Source organism: Hyaena hyaena, unplaced genomic scaffold (assembly GCF_003009895.1).
Source record: "Hyaena hyaena isolate Hyena2069 unplaced genomic scaffold, ASM300989v1 scaffold_161, whole genome shotgun sequence".
Classification (NCBI taxonomy): Eukaryota; Metazoa; Chordata; class Mammalia; order Carnivora; family Hyaenidae; genus Hyaena; species Hyaena hyaena.
The window spans coordinates 2,551,795-2,576,122 of record NW_024080792.1 but is presented as its reverse complement, the minus strand read 5'-3'; the positions used below and the strand labels follow the sequence as shown (position 1 = coordinate 2,576,122).

The following is a 24,328-nucleotide window of genomic DNA, read 5'->3' as shown; positions in this document are numbered from 1 at the left end:
ATGTAAACAAAACTATACTATATGTTGCCTCTGTGACTGGCTTTTCTCACTCGGTATAATGTTTTCAGGTTAATTTATGTTGTAGTATGAATCAGTGCTTTGTTCATTTTTATCGCTGAATAATATTCTATTGTATGGGTAGACCATATTTGGTTTATCTGTTTATCAGTTGATGGACATTTGGGTTGTTAACACTTTTTGGCTGTGACAAATAATGCTGCTGTGAACATACATATACAGGTTCTTTGTGTCCACGTGTTCTTATTTCTCTTGTGTACACACCTAGGAGTAGAATTGCTGGATCATTGCTTACACTACTTTTTTATTGAAGGGTAGCTGACATACAATAGTATATTATTTTCAGATGTACAACATAGTGATTCAACAATTATATATATTATGGAAGGTAACTCTATGTTTAACACTTTGAAAGACTGCAAACTGTTTTCCAAAGGGGCTGCACCATTTTACCATCCCACAGACAATATATGAAGGTTCCAATTCTCAGTCCTTGCTTGACACTTGTTACTCTCTTTTTCTATTTAATCCTTCTCAGTCCTTGACACTTGTTATTGTCTGTATTTTCTATTTTAACCTTCCCTATTGTTATCTAGTGATGTTTCATTGCAGTTTTGGTTTGCATTTCCCTGATGACTATTAATATTGAGCATCTTTTATGTGCTTACCGGCCATTAAGTAGAAGATGTTCTGAAAGAGTTTCTGCTTTCACAGAAGGCCTTTTTAAGAACAAGGAATTTTAATAAATTTGAAATGTAGGTAGGATTTAGCTGGGATAAGCAGGATGGGAAAATTCCCCATGTGGAGAGAACAGCGGTTACAAAGATCCTGAGGTTCAAAGGCATTTGACTTTTAGAGGGACTGAAAAGTTAGTGTATGGCTGGGCAGGGGTGAGGGAGGTGGAAGGTAGCAGGAAAGGTTTCGAGAAGACAGCAGGAACTGAAGCACACAGAAACTTTAGAGGATATAATTCAGCAAATTAATTTCATTCACAGCATTTAGGGAAAGAGGTCAGGTTTTTAAGCAGAAATGTGAAATAATCTGATTTATGTTACTAATAGCTGATACTGCACAGCACTTACCGTGTTCTGGGCACCATTCTAAATGCTTTACACATATTTATTACATCTGTTACCCTACAGGGTAGTATATTATTTTCCAATTACTGTTGCAACAAATTACCATTAACTTAGTGGCTTAAAACAACACAACATGTTTATTATTCTACCATTCTGCAGGTTAGAAATCAGTTCCACTGAACTAAACTCAAGGTGTTTACAGTGCTGGCTTCCTTTGATAGGCTCTAGAGGAGAATCCATCTCCTTGCCTATTTGTTTCTGCAAGTCCACATTCCTTGGCTTATGAACCTGCATCACTCTAACTGCTGCTTTGGCCTTTCCATCTCCTTCTCTGACCATCTTGCCTCCCTTTTGTAAAGGCTCTTGTGATTACCTAATCCAGGATAATCTTCTCATCTCAATATCCTTGATTTTATGACATCTGCAAAGTCCTTTTGCCAAGGTAACATGGTCACTGGTATCATTGATTAGAATGAGGCATCTTCTGGGGGAACATTGTTCTGGTAATTAATAGTAGAAAGTATGTACTGTTATTTTCTGCATAGTAACTTGTTCATAGTCACATAAATGGTGACAACACTGGGATTTAAACCAGAGATCTGATTCCAAGGAACACATCTTTAACCCCAGGCTATCCTGCATCGCACAGCTACTAGATTTTTACAAATGTATAATTGTTTCTTTTTCAATGGCACTGCCGTATTGGACCCATCAGAATATGGTTATTATAATTGACCTGTGAACCTCCTGTGTGCTTGTAGGTAAAGCTCAATATACCTTTAAACTTGTGGTTTATTCTTTCCTAGTTTGTATAAATTCTCTTCTAGCTGTTACCATTAGTGTCTTTCTTTTACCTTTCCCCAAGGCTGGCTATTTCATGGAAAAATCCAGCTGGTCAATTTCTGCCTGTTAGTACAGGCAAGAAAAATTGACATTTGCGAGAAGGCAGTTGTTCTTGGTATATAAACTGAATGTTCCAGTGTATTTATCAGTACTCACAAATGAGTATGGTGAGGAAATGTCCAGGATACTTTGGTCACCTAAGGCCACTTGAACTCTCTGAGGCTAAATTTTGATGAAAAATTTTTTCTTCAGAGGGTTTGGTTTTTCAGAGGATTTAATAGATGGTAAAGTACATGAAATCATTATATAAAGGTAGGAGGTACTCATACTGAATACCTATATAGAGAGAGATCCTAACTACAACTTGACTGTCAAACCCTGAATAGGCTAAACAACAGTTCTAAAGTTTGCAGTTTCCTTAAGCTTAGTCAGTAAACTTGTAAGTTGAATAAAAAAATGCAGCCTACAATGTACTTTAAAGTTTAATATCCAAATTTATATGCCTTTAATAAATTGCTGTTGGTAGAATAATTACTTTTGTCTTTTGGATAAAAATTGTGCCTCAAATTTCCCTAATCTGTAATTTAGACTTTCTTATTTTACAATTGTGTTAAAAATAAATACAGCTTTTTATTGTTTCAAGGAAGCAAATATGCCCCTTATTAATACACTGTGTCTTATAGCATACTGAAACAAGGCTTTGCTTTTTGAATTCTTGATTAGGACTCTCATAAGTTGTACATTTATATGTTTCATGTATAACATTTTGGAAGTAAGAATGTTTCATGAAATGAAATACATACCTTTATTGTCAAAAATGTTGATCATATTGTCAAAGAAGTCTTTTTCTGTAAAGGAAAAATCTTACAAAATAATAGCAAAACTGGTATGTATACATATATAAATTCACGCCTAACTCTTGCAAGTATGTAAAATGGTTTAAAATCTGACTGGAATCTGGGAGAAAAAGAGGACAACAGAAGATGATAGAAGCTCATCTTAATTGTTGTATTTCCATTTCTTTAATTACAGTTTCTTTTTAAGCACTGAAGCCACACTAAGATGACATGCTATGTCAGGCCATCCTTTCTGGGCCCTTTCTAAGACAGTGGGGGTTGGGGGGTGGGGAACACTCTGAGGGGTTTCCTGCAAATGTGTTTCTCTCTTCTTAATCCTTCCTCTGCCTTCATCTTATGCCCGAGTAGAGTCTGGAGAACCAGCATTCAAAATCAGCTCTGCCTAAAATCTGACCTTGGGCCAGTCATCTAGGCTTTGGGAGGGGAACTAGTTCTACTACGTTACATACTGGAAGAATTGGATTGGGCGATACTGAATGTATTTTCCTGCACCAAGATTTTACACCTTATCAGTGGTATGATTTTCCAAGAATTAGTTAATTGATGACACACTGATACAGAGTGGATCTGCCGAGGGAAGACCAGCACAATCTCTTTCCTCCCTAGCATCTCCAGTGGGGAACCTTGCCATTCATTCACTGAAGTCCTGCCTCTCCCCAAATGAAGCCCGGGTTTTCTTGGTTTCCTTTGAACTATGTCTTCCTAGATGCTGTCTGTTTCACTTCTGAACCAGATTTAAGCTCTGTTCCTAAACCCTCCTGGTCGCTGAAGAAAAGAGGTTTTTTTTTCCCCTTTGTTTTTTTATTTCTTCAGGATAAAGAAAGTAGAGTAAGTTTCTTCATTCCTATGCCTCCTATCTGTGCATCTGTGTGCGCCCAGTAGGGTCAGAAACCCTCTGTGTTTCACTGGCTCTCACTTTGGCTTCTTTTGTTAACTCTTCCTTTTTTCCCCCCTCTCTCCTTTATTATGACCGCATGTGGGTTATTTTCCTCTTCTCTCTCTCTTGCTATTCATTTTCTATATCAGCCAGTTAACAAAGTCAAGTGTCTTACCCTTTATAAATTAGCTCATTTGAGATGGTTCTTCTCCAGAAAAGACATATTTGTGTGCTCACTACTAGCAAATTTAAGGACCATAAAAAGGGCCTATCCTCACTTATTTCTACACCTCAATGATCAAATAAATGTTTTATGAGTTTTTACTGTTGAGATGATTCCAGATTGGGAGTGAGGGGATGAGTGGTCAAGTTATTTGTATTTCCTTAATGAATACTAATTAAACATCTCATCTAAAATGCAAGAGTAATAAGTCTTTTTGTATAGAATGCCAGAAAAAATTGAAGTCAGTTGAAGATACCATACATCATAAAGTTTATGAGCTTTCAAAGGAGTAGAATATATCTGTTTCTGCTATGAAAACTTATTCTTAATTCTGTTCCAGTGATAATTCATAAACATGAAATTTGAAACAGAAAAGAAATTTTCTCAATAAAAATCTATTGTGACTACTTAGGACACATTCCAGACAGCACCTTGCTACACAGTGAGACCTTGAACCAGCAACATGAACTTTGCCCAGGAGCTCATGAATGCAAAATTAAAGTCTTCACTCCAAGCCTGGTAATCAGATCTGCTTTTATAGACATGTCCTAGGTAATTTTCATGCATATTAAAGTTTGAGAAACACTCCTCTAGAAAGGCTTAGTATGGTAAAAATCTAGAATAAAAAAATACATGTCGGAGTGAAAATGCAGATATGTAGGTTTTTTATTAGTAGATTTTACAAATATACAGGGAAAATTAGATTCATATTTATATTTAAAATTCAGATTTATAAAAACAGTATTTTATTTTTTAATTTTTTAAAATGTTCATTTTTAAAGAGACAGAGTGCAAGTGGGGGAGGGACAGAGAGACAGAAGAAGATACAGAATCTGAAGCAGGCCCCAGGTCTGAGCTGTCAACATAGAGCCCAACACAGGGCTCTAACTCAATGAACCATGAGATCAGGTCCTGAGCCGAAGCCTACTTTTAACTAGCTAAGCCACCCAGGTGCCCCAAAATCGCAGTATCTTAATTACAAATAATCCCAGTTGTCTCTAGGTAAAATTGAAATTCAGAGGTATAGCTATTTACAGGTTTTTGTTTGACCAATATATACGATAATAGTTTCAAGGGACATATTACAGGTCCTCATTCTTGGGAGAATGTAATATATAAGGAATTCACTGCTATGAGTTGATAAAAGCAGTATAAGTAATGTAAGTAATACTACGTACCAAAACATCCCACAGTTTAAAAGAAAGGTGCCTTATCCTAACTTCATTTGTTTCTCTTTATTGTGACCCCCACTTCTGTTAAGGGTTTTCAGAAAAGTCTTAATCACACTGTTCTTTGTGTCTCCCACCTAATTATAATCACACTATAGTATTCAGTACAGGGCTAATTGCTTCAAAATACAGTTCTGAAGCAAAGACCTCAGGTGTATAGTTAAATGTGGTGTTAATTGGATGGCAGGTGCGTTAACTTGGATGGTGGTGACAGACTCAGCTAGGAGACCTAAGGGTCATTTTAAGGATTTGCCACTCTATTTTTAAAAGGTATTATATAGTTTTTCTGTCATGGGGTCTGAAAATCAAATGAGGTCTGGGAGAAATCAAATTATGGGAGAAACCAAATTATGGTCAAATGCTAACTGTGATACTAAGTAGATTTAGCTCACTCCTTTTGTATGATAGTTTTCTGTTTACTTATGCAGCATAGCAGCCCAGTTGAGGAGTCACAGCTACTAGACTCCCCTTGGTGATACCCCCTGCCTGTTCTATCTGACCAGTCCAGATGGGGATGTTTGCATCTCCATCCTCTGTCCCCCAACCTACTATATATCTGTGTGTCCACCAATGGTCATAACCACTCCTTTATCGCAAAGTGGGTGCTTTTTGTCTGTTTCCTAATCTCACCACTTAGCACACATCCTGAGATATTTCCTACTTAATCTCCCCTACTTAAGACACAAGGGATGGTAAATTTATAGCATGGCAAAAGGAAAGTGAATCAGAAATAGAGAGAGGATTGGAAGAATCCAGAATGATGTCCTAGGCATCATAATAACTTCTTAAAGCCGACCCTTTATATCTATATATATCCAGTTAGTTCATGTAGATATACTGTCTTGTTACAGAACACAATACCACAGATAAAACAGTGTTTTCAAATACGGTTGGAAACCAAATATATATATATATAATTATATATATATAGTGAACCCTGGTGTAAATCACATGTGAGACTGTTAAAGATGCAGATTTTTGGGTCTCATTGCCAGTTATTCAGAATCAGAATCATTAAGGATGACCTTTATAAACATTTTTACAGAAGACCTTCAGGCAGTTAATATGAACAATGAACCACTAGTTACATCCTGGTATAAACAGGACACTAGTCTCATTCAATTTATTGTCAATGATGGCTAAAGCAATTCCCTGCAAGTTCCATCTCCGTCTCTAGCAAAACAAGCAAGTAAACAATAAAATTTCCACCCATTTCAGTGTGTTTTTAAAAAGTAGAATTTTTAGTATGGGAAAGATGGATGAAAATTGTATGGGCTTGTATTTTTTTTACACTCTCCATTATTGTTCAACATGAGATATCCTGAAGGACCCTTCATCAATTAAGTAAAAATATAATATGACCACTTCATAGCTACACTCTGTAAGGATGGCTGACCTAACTGAACGGTAATACAAAGGTAGGTTAATGTCTGTGCCATCATCTTTTCATAGTGTTTCATTCACACAGACATACAAGGGATAGAGATGGTAATCACTATTCTAAAAAGAACAGTTTTCTGTATTCAGATGCCATGATATATACTAAATATGGGCTGCACAGAAACCATAAATGTCAATGAGGCCACAGGAGAACATAAACAGTTGAAAGAAAATGAGAAAGATGATGAATGGGAATTCCATCTGAGTAAACAGTTGTAGATTCAATCGTTGTAACCTTTAGGGGCTAATTAGCAAGGTCCATAGGGTGAGGCAGGTTCAGGAAATGCCCCAGGATACTGAAAATATAATAAGGTTTTTCTAATTTAAAAGGCAAGACAGGTATTTAAAATAGGCTTACTGCTTTGGTTGGTCAGAAACACTATTTTGCTAATTACACTGTTGATTGTTAAAACATCATTAATAAATACTAAGTCATTTGCATAACTCATGCATTGCATATGCTAGAAAATCAGACGGTATAGAAACTATTATTTTTATTCCTTTGGTATTGTTGAGAATTTGAAGCCAATGATAGGAAGAATACATGTACTACATTAAAACTTATTAATCTCTTATGAAGTTTTGGTGTGTGTAACATAAAAACATTTTTACTAAGATCGCTAAAATGTTACTATTTTCTATAAAAAGGAAGAATGTTATAATACAGTCAATTAAGAGAAAAATCCTTTTATTACTGATATTAGGAAGATTCAAAGAGCCTGTCATTGATTATTAACTGCTAGTTAAATGATTTTTTCAAATTGATTTCAAAATTTTAGCTGCCAGAATTGAATTATGTTCTTTTGAGTCTTGGAAAGAAAAATCATAGTGGTTTTCTGAAGGTTTTTTTGACATAATTAGAAAACCATTTCTATCAATCCATGTATCATTCTTACAGGGTAGAATTGGTTGAGTTTAGGCAAAAATTTCACCTAGTAGTCATTTCCTTTATGAAATAATTACAAAAGTGTATGTTTTAGCCAAATTTATTTAGATGTATTCAAAGCAAACACTCATATGAGACAGTTATATTTCTTACCTGTGACTAAAAGTCTTATGGGAATCTGAACACCCAGTTTTGTCTTATGTCAAATGTATTATTAGCCATATAACTGCTTGTATAATCAGTACTCATACTGTGTCTCCCTCTGAGGCAAAAGTTTTCAAATGTATATTTTACCCCCTATATCTTTATGCTGCATTGGTTGATTATCTATTCTGCTACTTAACAGAATGAGTTTTCTAATCCTCAGTTGATTTGAGCTTCATTTTATCGTTATGCAAAAAGTGTTGAGGTAGCAATGCTGCCTTTGAAATGCTGCTTCAAGTCAGTAACTTTGAAATAACTCCTAAATTGTGCTTCATAACTGGGTCATAAATTTTCTTCTTTTTCTTTTCTTTGTCTAGGAATTTTTAAGATAGATGGGAATTAGAAATTAATTTGTGGGTGACTAAGCATAGATGTCAAACAAAGTTTGGAATGAGGCTATTTAGTAAAGCTTAGATGGCCACAGCTGTTTTCGCCAGCTTAATTTTCCTTGACTTAATTTTTTTATGTTCATGTATAATCTCACTCCATGTTTTCAGTAGGATCATTTTGCGAGAGTGCAGTCTCTGCTGTACCAAATGTTATTGAGGATATGAAGAAACTGGAACTCATACACACTCCTGGAGGGGATGTAAAATGATACTGCCACTTTGGACAACAGCTTGATAGTTTCATATAAAGGTAAACATATACTACCCAGCAATTTGACTCCACATGCAATAATTTACTCAACATACGAGAAAATATTTCCAAAAAGAGAGTGTGCAAGAATGGTAATAGCAGCTTTATTTATAACAATAAAAACATGTCCATCAACCAAACGTCCATCACCAAGCAAATTGAAGCAACAATAGACTGCTCCTTAGCAATAAAAAGAAACAAGCAAATGGGTAAATGAATGGAGGTATAAACATACAATGGAATTCTTCTCAGCAATACAAAGAAAAAAGAACTATTACAGGGAGGGATCTGACAGACATTATATTGAGTGACAGAAGCCAGAAACAAATAGTACATACTGTAACAGTCCATTATAGGAAGATTACAAACACTAAACTATGATATTAGAAGTTAGAATAGTAATTGCCTTTGGTGGTGGGGTTGTGGTATAGAAATGATTAAAAATGGATTGAAGGAACTTTTTGGGATGATAGAAATATTCCTTATCTTGATTGAGTCACTGGTTTGTCCAGATGTATACATTTTTAAAATACTGCATACTTAGTATCTGTGTGTTTCACTGTATATAATTTATAATGCAATATAAAGACCTATGTACATGCATAGTACCTAAATGGATGTATGGATGAATTAATTAATTAATTAAAATTATAGTCTCTGGATTCAAAAGTTTTAGATTTAAATCGTTGCTTTACAACTTCCTGGCTGTGTGACCTGGAACAAGATGCTTTATCTCTCTGTGACTTTTTTCCTTAGACAGAAGTTGATAATAATAGAGTGCTGTGAGGATGAAGCAAATTATTCTAAATAGCATAGACGAGTGCTAGGAATGTAGTAATGCTTCAGTAATCCTCAGATATGATATTGTTTTCCCTGTGACATGAAGATACCAATTTGACTATAACTCAACATCCATGTTCTGTCTCATATATACTGTTTCTTTTTAGGTAGCAGGATAATCTATGGGCCAATTACCATGGTGTGGCTTCTTGTTACACAAGCAAATTTTTTAAATTATACAAATGAAGGTGTTAAATGATCACTTGCCATTTTATTGTGTTGCTCAGTTAGCTAGGTCTGCCCACAATTAACTGTTGTAATTTCAGCTGTCAGTGTACAAAACCAAGATGTAAAGTTTACTTGAGACCACTGAAAACTTTGGCCTCAGATATTTACATTTTTTTACACTGAATTCCAAAATTCTTTGTTTAAATAAAGAGTACAGTGATGCTTAGACCCTTTGAACAGTACGGGGAAAGCCATTCGTTTTCATAATTGAAATAATAGAATTAGTAGGGGTAACCATAGCTCCAAGTTCATGTAATTCACTGAATGGAGCTTCCTTAAAAAACACCTGGAGAAAAAAAGTCAGTAATTTAAATAATCCTTCCCTAGGAGATTTCTGTTAGCAGAAAAGATCTTGAATTTCCTATTAGGAGATGAAGTACCTAAGGCATTATGGATACTTGAGCCTGTCTGACCTTAATGTCTTCTATTTAGTCCTGCATATGTGAGCAATAACCAAGTCATCCTGACATCTCCCAGGACAGCTGTAGTCACAATGAATGACTGGGGGAAAAATTATTTTCTCCCACTGACGTCTTCATTACTTTCCATGATTTCTTGCTTCTAAGGCCACTAGAAAGTCATTCCTCACATTGTTAACCCCCTAGAGAGCAGTTAGAAAAGCGATAGACTTATGTGGTAAAAATTTATATTCATTGAGTCATAGGAAAGTGTTCTTCTTTTACTAAATGCAATTTCATCAGACTCCTTGTTTAAGGCCTTGTTTATTTATATAAGTATATCTAGTTTTCTCTTATTCTGCTCAGAGGGATAGATTTCCATCTTTACTTTAAGAAAAGGTTTAGATTCTTTGATGTTTGGAATTTTTTCTTTTTTTCTTGCCCTGAAACCTTGACAATCATCGAATTTATTGATTGATTTGCTTATTGATGTATTTACCCACCTATCTACTTACTTAAATATGTATTTATTTTTATTCCAATATTGTTAACATACATTGTTATATTAGTATCAGGTATACGAGGTAACAGTGATTCCCAGTGCTAATCACATTAAGTGTACTTTTAATCCCCATCACCTATTTCACCCATCTCCCCACCGACCTCTTCTTTACCAACCACCAGTTTGTTCTCTGTATTGAAGAGTCTGTTTTTTTGTTGTTGTTTGTGTCTTTTTTTTTTTTTTTGTATTTCTGGAATTCTTGAGTCTATTTGTATCAAATCTGTTAATGCAGGTCTGATTTGAATCCCTGTTTGCATTAGTTAATACCATTCCTTTAGCTGATCATAGATTGGAGCCTGTAAAAGGGAAACAGTAGAGACTGATTTTCCATTACTTAAAAACAACATAGGGTAAGGGAAGATAATTAGCATTTTGCAGCATCCGTTTATATTAGATACTGTACTAAACACCAAGTATACTTCATTTAATTAATTTCATTTTCTACGCACTTATTACTTTAAAGAATAACAGTAAAGCCATTTTTCTTAAGTATAAAGACCAGTTGGACTTTCATAGCTCATATCCTAGAAAAACTTTTCCTGGTCTTACAAAGGAGATATAGACTCAGACCTACAGACTCATAAACTTTTAACAAGTCTACTAACTTAATCCTGCAGGCTATGATTTAACTATTAATTTGACTATGATTTAACAACTTAAATGGCAGTTCCTAAAGTCTTGATATTTGTCCACTAAGTCTGGAACTGGAGTGAATAACTTATATTTCAAGATGGAAAAAGTTTTCTACAAAAAGGCTGCCTGTGAGAACACAACTTCAGCTCTCACAACCCTTCATTAAATTAATGTATCCAAACCATACTAGACTCCAATAAGATTATATTGGTCCAAATTATCTTCCTTCACCAACTGTCAGAAATGTCAGGATTTTCCTGTAAATATTTTTGACATCCCATTGGCAGATTCCTTCTTGGATGCAAATTGAGAAGTTGGTGTGGATAATTAATTGTTCTTGCCTTCGACTGTTGGGAAGTTGTTCAAAAGGCTTTTGCTAGGGCAAAATTCATAAAGTGGCATCGAGGAGGAAATCACTATGTACTGAGAAAATGGGAGAAAAACACTCCATCTTTTGAGTAGGCTTTTAAAACCTTCATTTGAAAACTGCAGGGTAGTTTACTGCTACATCTTTATATAATTATTCAAAAACAAAATAAGAGGGGCGCCTGGGTGGCTTAGTCGGTTAAGCGTCCGACTTTCGCTCAGGTCATGATCTCGCGGTTCGTGGGTTCGAGCCCCGCGTCGGGCTCTGTGCTGACTGCCAGCTCAGAGCCTGGAGCCTGTTTCAGTCTGTGACTCCCTCTCTCTCTGACCCTCCCCTGCTCACGCTGTCTCTCTCTCTCTCTTTGTCCTAGAAATAAATAAAATATTTAAAAAAAATTTAAAAAAAAAACAAAAAACAAAAACAAAATAAGAGTCATAATTTTATGCCTTTGTGAGGAGCCTCTTAAACTGATGACCTTCCACTTAAAACAGATACAAAAGCAAAATTTCCCTTAGGTGGCATCCATATAGTTAAAACTGTAATTTGCACATCAGATTATGATTGAAGAAAACATTTTCCCCTAGAAATTGAGATTTAAAATGTTCAATTTGATAGTTGAATATTTCCTCTTTCCTGTGTTCATTCATTTTTTTGGAAATCATGAGAGAAACAGTCCTTTCCAATTCAATTTTAATTTTAGTCTTTTTTTTTTTTTATATTTTTATTTATTTCTAGGAGAGAGAGAGATAGACAGCGTGAGCAGGGGAGGGTCAGAGAGAGAGGGAGACACAGACTCTGAAACAGGCTCCAGGCTCTGAGCTGGCAGTCAGCACAGAGCCCAACGCGGGGCTCGAACCCATGAACTGCGAGATCATGACCCAAGCGAAAGTCGGACGCTCAACCGACTAAGCCACCCAGGCGCCCCTCCAATTCAATTTTAAAACTTATAATCCTGACTCACAAAATGTTTTCTATGTCCCAAATTTATACAAGTCACATGTATATGTAATGGTCTCGTTTGGTCTGTTTTGAGGGAATTCTGTGGTAATTTAAATGGGAGAGGAAATGAGGGTTTTCTTCCAAGCTCCATGGACCACTTTCTGTAGCTGCTTCACCTGCCTTGTAGTTAAGGCTGGGTTTGTGGAGCACAGAACAAAGGGCACTATGTGATGCCTGGGGTGAAGCCCGAGTGCCAAGTTTGATGGAACGGACCCAATAGCAGAAGCTAAGTGTAGAAGTACAGCCTTTGGGATACGGCCTCCATGTATATCCAGTTCTTGCTTTCAATCAGAAAACTGGGGAAAAATCATGGTTGGTACTGAAGAGTCAGCTAGCACACCATCCACCCTCTCCCCCCCTTCATAAGATCTGTTTTTAAGCTTTTGGTTCCAGTTCTAGACCTGTCAAAAGAAGGCAGGTCTCCAAAGACCTCAACTACCAGGATGGAGTTGGTACAGGAGTTCGGGAAGAGACAGGATTATAGCTAGGAACTAAAACTGAATAAAGCCCGTAAATCTCACAACAGGTTAAACGGGTCTGATTAATTATAATTATGTTAATTTTAATCATGATTGGGACCAACAGAATGACACTCTTGTTTTGTGTGGTAATTATACTCTGTGATGTATGTTTTTAGGGAGAGGGAGCAAAGGCAAACCACTGGATAGCTCTTGCTTCAGGCAGGGTTTGCAGGTCGTGGGATGGCTCCAAGCATTTCAGTGAGAGAGTTCTACCTGAGAGATGCCACAGAAGAGAAGAGTACACAGAAAGACACAGAACACAGGACACACGACTTTCAAAATCTTTAGTCTGTGATGAATCCCACCCTGGAATGGGAGGGCTTACTTTCTTAGGACTTAAGATAAAACTATCTTGAGAAACATTTCCTTAATGTTATAGCTATTGGCTACATTTTAGAGATTCGCTAAATCTCTACATGAATGGGGAATAAGCTGTGGTTCCAACAATAAACCAAGAAAAAGATGTGTTGTAAGATTTGGAGACTAGATTTTTCTTCTCTTGTAGAATCTGTGTTGCAGTCTATGGAACAGAATGGAGATGAAGAAAAGTACCCTGAGTGAAAAACACAGAGGCCTTTTTCTGCAAGCATGAATCTTAAAATTTTAAGTAAAGGAATATGGACACACTTCAATTCCAAATGATAAACACTAACTTTTAAAAAAATCATATTTCCTAATATTTATGTCCCTGGCTATTCTCAAGTTGGCTGAGCATGGCTCTGAGGAAGGAAAGTGCAAGACCATACAATGCAAATGTGCTCATGAAATTAAAACATGGTTTTATGAGTTTTTCTTTTTACCTCTCTTATGGTGTAATTTGCTACCCAAGTAAACAATTAATAGATTTACGCGACATTTAACTGGGGATAATGTAGGAAATTATTAGTTGTTCTTTCCCTTTCCAGATGGCAATTAATTGCATAACTCTGAAATGTTTTTTATAGTAATAGTTGGGACAATGGAACAACTAATTGAATGATAAAGGCTATCTCATTGACATTCAGTACTTGTATTATTGAGAGAAAGGGAGACATATCTGGTTGCTTGTGGAAAGTGCCACAAGGTATAGTACTTGGGCACAGAAACAAAGGAAAGCACTGAAAGAAGCCTGTGCAGTCGATGGGACTCAGGATCACAGGGGTCAGCTTCCATCAAATGCCTCTGGGGCAAAGACTTTCATATTTGTGCATGCCAAATGCATCTTGAATGTTCGACAACAAAAAGGAAGTGATAACAACATTAATTAATTAGATATATATGAAATCAAATACACCAGCATGAAATATTGTCAGATTTGCTTTTTTCTTTGAAGCTACCTTTTTGAAGAAACATATGTTCACATACTCAGCAAGTCCATTCCAATAGCGATTTTGGAATTCAGAGAGAAAAAAAATAAAGTAGCTCTGTTTTCATTAGGATTTGAGTGCATGTAATTTTTTGGTTTCTTGAGATTGACACTGATAGGAACTGGCTTCTTTGTTAAAACTTCATTTTTAAGATCTATAGGTATGATTCTTCTGATTATTCCCTAGAGATGTTTCTGTCATAATAAATTGTGGCATATTCATTCCAAGTGACTTTCTTTTTTCTGTGTTTCTTTTTTAAAAATATATTCCAAGTGAGTTAATTTTCTTTTAATTAGAATATACTTTAGTTTCAGGTGTAATTCCAAGTGACTTTCAATAGATACTTACTAGATAGGTATCAGATAGAGTTTAGCCTCTAGTTTAGATATAATAATAGTTATAACAATCACAATAATAGTATTATACATAATACTATATACATAACTATAGTTATGCAACAATATATAATACACATTAATCAATGTATAACAATAATAATAGCTATTTTAAGTTTTGATCCTTAGTCCAGGCCAGAGATCTTAAGTGTTTTTTTTTTTTTTTTTTAAATATAATGTCCCTTTATCCTCAAAGTAATCTTACACTATGGGAGGATTTATTTTTCCCAATTTTACAAATAAGGAAAACAAAGAAATTGAAGTAGTTAGAGATAAACTCCCTCAGTTCCTATTGAACCTCCATGACTTATCATGTCAGCACACATTCTCTTTTCTTCCATCTTGTTAAAGTAGAAAAGGCTCCCATTCTCCTATCGCACCTCATCTTCTCTTGCACTTTTTCATCTCCTAGAACCTAACCCCATCAGAATCCTTTCCCTCTTATATAGTAAATGTGATATGGGGATGACAGTTATGCTCAGCTCTTAGGGTCATTGTGAGGATCAGATTAGGATATATATGAAACAGTGTCTGAACCATAGCTAACGTTGGCTGAAGGATGAAGAAGATGAATGAGGAAGATGACCCTACTGTCTTTCCTCTGTTGGAAACTATGATCTCTATATCACTTCTTTCTTCTCTAGGATAAAGTATTGGCAAAGCAATTAACGGTAGACAAAAAAATTAAAGTACAACAGAATGTGTATGCATGCTTTGGGAATAGCTGTGGTTTTAAAGCAGCAGTGTGCTTAGTGACTTGAGAAACAGGTTTAATATTCTTTCATTGCAAAAAAAAAAAATACTATCATATACTATGTCTGTTGCAGACAATACGCCTGAGTGGGTGTTTTGTGAGCTAATATGATACCAAGGAATTATAAAAAGATTTCAGATTTCTTAATGTTGTTTTTCCTCTAGATTTGCTTCTCTATTCTCTCAAGGTTTCCTGGCCCAGGAATTCATATACTAGTTTTAGCATTTCAAGAGGAAACTGTAAAATTTCTGTTAGGGGCATTTCTCTGGGGCCACATAATTTTAATGAAGTATAAAGTAAGTTCAGTATGGCTACAACTGCCTGGAAATTTTTTCTCTCCCAGTTATTTTAAGTAATTTATTTTAAATATGTGGTATTGAACCAAATGTGCTTTTACAAAAGACTTTAACCTTTTAAGTGGCATTATTTGAAAGCTTCTTTTTTGCCCACTTTTCTAAATTGTAGGCCAAATTGTGTTTTTGTTCTATCTCCATGATTTTCTTTCTCCATTTAGTTTCTTTTTCTAAAATAAATAAATAATCCTTTTATGTGTCTAGAATACTGACACAATCCACCACTACATAATTTAATAAAACATTTTTTTTTGTTATCACTTTATTATCTGAACCCCAGATCATCAAGAGAACCAGAATCAGAGTTCAAAAAATATGTTTGGGGAGCCTGGGTGGCTCAGTTAATTGGGTGTCTGCCTTCCACTTGGGTCATGGTCTCACAGTTCGTAGGTTTGAGCCCCACGCTGGACTCACTGCTCTTGGTATGGGGCCCACTTCAGATCCTCTGTCCTCCTCTCTGTCTGCCCCTTCTCCACTCACACTATCTCTCTCAAAAGTGAATAAACTTTTTTTTTTTTTTTAAGCATGGCTGTTTGGTTGGAGAGTGTTGTACTTGAAAGAAACATGAAATCATCTAGTCCAGTCTTTTAATGTTGATAATTTTAGACTGAGGATGTAGAAGATTGATTGTCTTTTCTACAAGTAACCCAGATGGTTAGAGACCGAGTATGCTGTAATATCCAGGACCATGGGCTCCCTTCCATGCTGCCTCCCATCCAAACAGTGTGAGCTCTAGAAATGTAGGAAGTATAAAATAGATTTCCCTCGTTAAGCAAACATTCTGTAAAGCCAGTATTCTAGAAATATGCTAATGAACATTTTCTAATTAACTCATAATTAAGCATAGATTTGCCTTTAGATCTTAAAGCATCATTTAAAATACATTAGTTTGCCTTTCTACTATAATAATGATAGGGGCGATTTAACGCTTCTTTGTTATATGATCTTAACTGTTTCTGATTCATCATCTTAAACATAAATGATGACATATAACAGGAAAGTATTATTGTATAAGATAACCAAATAAATGTTTGTATTTGACTTGTATTTGAATTCCATGCAACGGAGTTAGCCAACTTAGGGTTTCTGCCTCTCAGTTTACAGGTGTGTAAAATAGAGATCATACCTGTTTTCATTTATTTATCGGATTTCTCAATGTCAAGGAGATGATCTATGTGAAGATGTTCTTTATTTTTTAAGTTTTATTTATTTATTTTGAGAGAGAGAGAGAGAGAGAGAGAGACCCCCAAGCAGGCTCCACCCTATCTACACAGAGCCTAATGTGGAACTCCATCCCATGAACCGTAAGATCATGACCTGAGCTGAAACCAAGAGTTGGATGCTAAACTGAGCCATCCAGGTGCTCTGTGAAGATGTTCTTTATATTATAAAGTATTACACAATTTCATGATGATATTGGGATACTTAACAGAAGATACAGGGTGTGTATCCAGGGATGGTCCTTCAAGGTTCAGCACACGGATAAATTCACCACGATATAGGGTTTAGCTCTCCACCTTCACACAGGCAGAAATTCACACTAATTAAACTCAGGTGAATTGACTGACAAAAACTAATTTCAAGAACTGCTGATCTAAACCAGAAAAAAAATTCCTAAATTGTCATAATCAAAGTGTTCATATTCCCTTTTTAGCACATCAACTTTCTGGTTATCAGGCAAGATCCTTGTAAAAGGAAGGCAAGGAAACCTTGTAAAGAGGAAATGACTTTCTTCATTTACACAATACATTAGAGTGCAGTGGTTCTTTTTGTTTTAATCTTTTGAAATTATTATTCTCGTTCTCTCTCTACACACACATACATATGTACATAAGATTCTTTCTAAACCATTGAGAGTAGGTTATGTACATCATGACCTTTATCCCTTAATACTTCTGTATATATTTCTCAAGAACAAGGATATCCTTTACATAATCTTTAGCATAGTTATCAAATTCAAGAAATTTAACATTGATACAATACTATTAATGATTCAAATTTTCAATTGCCCTAATAATAAACTTTTTAATGATTTTTCCCCCATCAGTCAAGGCTCATGTATTGCATTTAGTTGTCATGTTTCTAGTCCCCTTTAATCTGCAACAGTTCTTCAGTCTTTGTCCTTTATGACATTGAAATTTTTAATGAAGATAGACCAGGTTTTTCTTCTTTCTAAATTTCTCCCTCCTTTTCTTCAGAGAATGTTTCTTGTTTTAGGTTTGTCTGATGTTTCCTCATGACTGGACTCAGGTTATGTGTGTCAGGCATGAATCTATGTGCCACTACTGATAATAGTGCCCTTCTTAGTGCGTCCTATGTGGAGGTACCCTTCATCGGTGATAATTAACTTTGATCTCCTGATCAAGGTGTTTCTTTGCTTCTCTCCTGAGTAGACACTATTTTCTTTTTGAAACTCATAAGCAATCTGTGGGAAGACACTTTAAGACTAAATTTTGCTCCTCATTAAACATTCTCCCCATTTATCATTCATTGAGGGTTCTTGCCCAAACCATATTAAGGTTGCAGCAATGGTAAATCTTAAGTGGTTGCTTAAAGAGCATGGTGGTTCTTCTAAGAGATACTTTATCCAAGCCATGATACACCCAGTGAATTCTCCTCACCTCCTCACCAGTAGGCAACTTTTTGATGACTCTTTCCCCTGCACAGCATTGGATAGACATTGCCAACTGCCTTCTCTTTCAGCTCCCCTTTATATGTTTGAGACTAGCCATCCCTGTTTTTGTTCAGTCTTTCTCCAGACGGGGTAAAATGTGGTTTCTTTCTTTTCTGCTTAGTAGTTGCAAACCCATTTCAGACCAGTCTTCCTGTGATTACATCCAAATAAAATTCATTGTTGTTTCCAAACTTTTAAGTCACACATTTAAAGACAGTTCTTTAGTTAGTTTCAGTTAATTTAGTGAGTCACATATATTTTTTGAATTTTGCTAGTTTAAAGTTCAAAAGGCAACCTGATTTTTCTCTTTTCCAATTTCTTGGAAGTCACTTTATTGTCTTGTTCTCATATTACCTAGAGAAGTATTATTAGGCTATTATGAATATTGACAGTAATGTAGATCTGGTTAATTCTAGAATAAATCCAGTATTTTTTGTTTAATTATTGTATCCTCCAAAAATGAAGTCCTTAAAAATCGTTCAAAAATCATGCTGTATAGTCAGTTGGAATTTTCCTTAAAGTACTAATTTCTAAATTAAATTTGGATTAATTTGGAAGATTAAAAACAGACTTACAAGGCTAAGTATTACTTGCCATGGCAAAATGACTTGTAATATGTATGTATTTTTATTTACCTTGTACCTCTTATAGAATTTTCAGTCTACAAAATGTCTTAAGTAATATTATTTTGACCAACTCTTCATTTCATCAATGAGTCAGAGGATTTGTATCTTGTTTATGGCAAATCTGGGAATTCCCTTTGCTTAGTCACAGCCAGATCTCTTTTCTTTTCTCCAAAAGTGCTGCCAGTTTCTTAGTTCTGGTCTTTAGAACTGATTTTTCAATACCTCAAGAAACTGTTAAAATAGTCTTTGCCTTCATTCTTGTTTCCCTGCAATAAATGAGGACATAGAGCAGGGAAAACTTAGTCTAAACTAGGGAGGGGTTGGGAGAAGCCCATAAAAGGTTTCTGAAGGTGACCCTTGAGCTTGAGTTTAAAGAATGGTCATTGAAATAAAAAAAAAAAAAGTGAGAAAATTTGTACCTGCTCTTTAAGATAGGGTTAGGTGAAGTCCTTCACATATTCCCATAGTACTTTAATTTGCTTTTCACAACACATTGTGTGGTAATTTACCTACCTATATCCCAGGTGGATTATGAAGTCAGCCAGAGGTGGCACTATGTCTTATGCCTTTGTAGCTACATTACCTGGTACATAATAAGCGCTCTATAAATATCCACTGATGTTTGAAGAAACAAATGGATGAATATTGTAAACAACAATAATGAGAGATAACTCTAAGGCAAATTATGGTGATAATTCCTTTTCCTTTCTGAGAAAACTTCTCAGAGTTATTCATTGTCCCATTTTGCTTTGGATTGATCTGATAACCTTATTCCAGCTCTCATATTGCAAACAAGAGTCTTTTTTTGCAGTTTATTTTGTTCCATGTTTTTTTTTTAATTTTGTACTTTTTGTTGCTGATTTCACTGTTTAAAATGACCCCTAAGGATAGTGATGAAATGCTGTCCATTATTCGTAAGCACAGGAAGGCTGTGATGTATCTTAGGCGGAAATACATGTGTTAGATAAGCTTCATTCAGGTATGAGTTATAATGTCACTGGTCATGAGCTCTATGTTAGTGAATCAATAATAGGATATATTCAGAGAAAGGAAGATGAAATGTGTTGATCTGTGTGTGAGGCCACCCCAGAAAGGGTTAAAGTAATATCTATAGTGTGAAATGTATTTATGGAAAAGATAGAAAGTGGTCAAATATGGGTTCATGAGATGACAATTCATTTTTTTTAAGTGAATTTTTGTGAGTCCAAAACCCAAAGAAATTTATGGTCACCTTACCCAGGGTCAGGAAAATGTTAAACTCTTCTTGGCTAGTGTTTTTTAAGTAAAAAACTAATATTTTTATGAAAAATATATTAAATAAGGTGTCTTTATGCAGAAACACGCATAAAACAAGGTTATATTCAATAGGTTGGTGAAAATATATTTTTTAAAATTTTTAAATGTTTTATTTATTTCTGAGAGAGAGAGAGTGTGAGCAGGGGAGGGTCAGAGAGAGAGGGAGATACAGAATCTGAAACAGGCTCCAGGCTCTGTCAGCACAGAGCCTGACGCAGGGGTTGAACCCATGAATAGTGAGATCATGACCTGAGCTGAAGTCGGACCCTTAACTGACTGAGCCACCCAGGCGCCCCAGGTTGGTGAAAATATTGTGACTGGGGCTCATAGGAACACAACCCTGTGTATCTGCTGGGACCTAGGGTCAGTATTTTCTAATTTAGCATTTGCAACATCTTTATAAAACATAACTCCCACAAATTATGCAAATAAACTGTAGAAATAATCTGACTTTGTAGTAATTTTCAAATTTTCAAATGCTCTAAGGATACTTAATTGGAGTAGAGAGAGGGATGAGTGAACAGTATTCTTAAAATACACTCCATGAGTCCTTGTCTGCCTTTTTTATAGCAGTTCTGTGTTTCTCTTTTACATCTAAAAGTTCTGAGTTCTTCCCACAAAAGTTGGAAATAATCTGAGGGTTTTTTAATAAAAAATTTAGGAGCCACTGGAATTGAAGATTTCTTAAATATAAGAACTCTTTTAATTCCAACACTCTGAACTTTAGAATTCTCATAAATAAAATCCGTTTGAGGTAACTTGTTGTTTTCCAATTATCACCTAAAAAATTTTTCTTTTAAGTGATGAATGATTGCTGCCTTTAAAAAAATATTTTATTTGCTTGAAAAAATCAAGTGTCTCATTGCAGCAAACAAGTTTGGCATGTGGAGTCTCCACATAGTCAACTACTTTCTAATTACCCTGATGGTGATGAGTCTCAATATAGAAGTGTTTTGATATCAGTTTTTGAGGATATTAGAATGGCTGTCATGTTGAAATATGTTTATATTCTGCCAAGGAATTCTAGAAGCAAACCATGCAATCTAAACCAATAAAATCTCTGAACTCTAAAAGTAAACATATTGCACTAGATAATAAGAAATACAAATGAATATTATTGGCTAAATGTCTTATGACTAACATTTTCACTTTCCTATAAAATTGATGACCTATATCACCCTGTTACCACTATTTTTATTTACTTGGATTTAACTTTTTTTCATACCTCATTAATTTATATGATTTACTCCAAGTGAACCCCATGGTTTGCTAAAGCCTTATTTTAACAGTCAGTTTGAAGTATTTTTTTCAATTAAGTGACATAGAATATTGTTCCTTTTTACGGATTTTCAAACGAACTGCAAAACAGTTATAACTGGCATGAACCTAGCAGTTAATTGTGTTTTGTGTGATCAAAAGACAATTCAATCTCTTGATTTTTTTCCCTCATCTTAAGGAACACACTCGATCAACCAAATGTTGTATGTAGTTATTTGTTTTAATGGTTTCTAATTCTTTACAGAGGATTTTGTCAGAGGTCTTTATATCTTTGATATAAACCAAATTTCAAAAAGTGACCAGCTTCAAAAATGTCCAGGCAGAATAACCCAGCCTATTATGAGGATGACTTCTATTACTACTCCTGGAGAAGGGTCGACATCCAATGGATGCCTTTTGAATGACCATAGACAGCAAGTGAATGAGAACATAAACTTATGAGTATATTATTATTACATTAAAGTAATATATTCTTTATGCTTTAGCTTATCTTCTCCTAAAAATCATCAAGTTTTGGTTGTTTTTTAAACTGAAAGACAAATTCTGAATAATATATTAAAGTAACTAAATTTTTATTATAAAAATAATTCTGGGAGCACCTGGGTGGCTCAGTCAGTTGAGTGTCGGACTTCGGCTCAGGTCATGATCTCATGGCTCATGAGTTTGAGCCCCATGTCGGGCTCTGTGCTGACAGCTCAGAGCCGGAAGCCTGTTTCAGATTCTGTGTCTCCCTCTCTCTCTGCCTCTCCTCTGCTCACACTCTGTCTCTCTCAAAAGTAAATAAAAATAAACATTAAAAAAATAAATAATTGTGTGTTACTTCAGGTTTTCATACCTGAACTGTGATATATTTTGCATGTATCAACTAACTGAAGTCTCAACAACCCTGTGAAGACAGATGTGAAGTACAAAAATGATGTACTTGCCCAGACACTTCTACATGAACAGCATAGCTAGTACATGGATAGCAACCATTCTATTGGCATCATATCAGCTTTTTAATTTATTATTATTGCTATGATGTTTAGCCTGTGGGAGTTTCACTCACCTGATGGATATTGATAGATGCTTAAAAATAGGATCTGTCCATAGACTGAGGAAGGCTGCTGCAGTTTTGGCCCAGGCCACAAGGTGTAGGTAGACCTTCGGTGTCTTAGATTTCTGTACCTGGGAAGTGTTGGTATGATACGTATTCTACCAGCTGACTGTGAGAATATTACTAAAGCAGTCAATTTTGGGTTTTTTGTTTGTTTGTTTGGGAATGGGGAAGGGGCAGGATACTATGGATACTGTAGACTCAGTTGACTGTTGGACTAAATTATCTGAGTCAGGCTGAATCAAAGAACACAAGCTTCTGCTTTCAGCTAAGAAAATGTTGTATGCTTCTACAGCACAATCCACCAAGAAACCTGAAACCAAAGGCTGTGGCAATTTATGTGAGGTCACATACTGATCTTGGCTTTATACAATGAATATTCTACACAGTGGTCTAATAAAATAGCAATTAATATTCTAACATAATAGGAAATACAGAAGTAATCCAAGGCAGAGCCAGCAACTCCCTGTCATTGATGTCCTGGTCTCGTATCTTAGTATTTGGTGATCCTTACCATATTGCTCTTAGAATCCAGGTTTGCCTCATTGGTACAATATGGTTTCTCTACTTTTAGCCTCATATCAGTGTTTCCAATGGGTGGAAAAAGAAGACATGTTTAGTAAGAAGTATGGATTTTTTTTTTTTTTATAACGAAAAGAAATACTTCTAGAAATCCCAAGCAGAATTTTGTTCCTATGTCACTGGCCCCTAGTGGCCCCTGGTGGTAATGGTATGGCTCCTCAAGTGGAAAGGGACCAGGAAATGCAGCCTTTTACCCGGACACAAAGCCAGCCTGAAAAACAGGGGGTTCTGTAAACTACAATGAAGAGGAAAGTAGATACTGAGTAGACAACCACTATATTTGCCACAGTCCATGTTTTTGGATTAGATATCTTTTAGGTTGAAGCAAGTGTTGTAATATCTCAGGAAGTGAACACTACACCAGCAATGTGTAGAGTCCCAGTCTAGGTGATGGAAGAATAAAAAACACAAGTTGTAGGAATGACCTTGTGAAGCGTAAAATCTAGTAAGGGCTTAAGATACAATAGCTTTAATAAAATAAGATACTGCATCACAAAAAATGTATATTAAAAATAAAAATGTTCAGATGGTCTATGCCCATTAACATTAGTGATTGAAAGAAATAAGCATATTGACCTTTTCCAGCCTTAATTTCCCTTATAAGTTTTTCTGTTTCTCAGGAAATTAGCATAGGTCTCAATGACTTTAGGCACTTTTTTAACTCACTTGAGAAGCACCTAGCATAAATTTGGGGGGAAATCTTATGGAAGATAACTATATTACAGAGAATCATATCATAGAAAAAGGAAATTCATCATAGAAAACAAAAAGTAGTTTTCCTTGAGGTAAAACATAAAAACAAACAATACATTTCCACATTCATTCTGAAATTGGGAGCCTATTTGGAAAGTATAATTATAATGTTATTAGAGATAAGAAGATCCCTTGTGGGACTAAAAAGGAAGAAACTTTATATGTACATTTTACCCAAGGGAAAGTAATGCTGAAGCAACCTGTTGTTAATCTTGCTTCCTGTCACTACTACTGCAGTTTATAACTTAATATAGTATTATCTTACTCAGTGTTTATTATTATGGTTAATATGTTCTACTGATGAAAGGGACTCAGTCTTTAATTTCTTCTTT

The 24,328-nt window shown here is 35.4% G+C and overlaps 1 long non-coding RNA gene across 2 annotated transcripts in view; it reads left to right on the top strand.

Moving 5' to 3' along the window:
• LOC120236740 overlaps window positions 1-12,103 on the top strand; it is a 39,671-nt gene extending 27,568 nt beyond the window's left edge. Inside the window, exons 3-4 of one of the 2 annotated variants that reach the window (XR_005529755.1) lie at window positions 8,157-8,295; window positions 12,059-12,103. This is a non-coding gene — a long non-coding RNA (uncharacterized LOC120236740). Of the gene's footprint in view, window positions 1-8,153; window positions 8,296-12,058 lie in introns of both variants that reach the window. The other variant, XR_005529754.1, reaches the window with a different exon arrangement.
• Window positions 12,104-24,328: the final 12,225 nt, after the last annotated feature.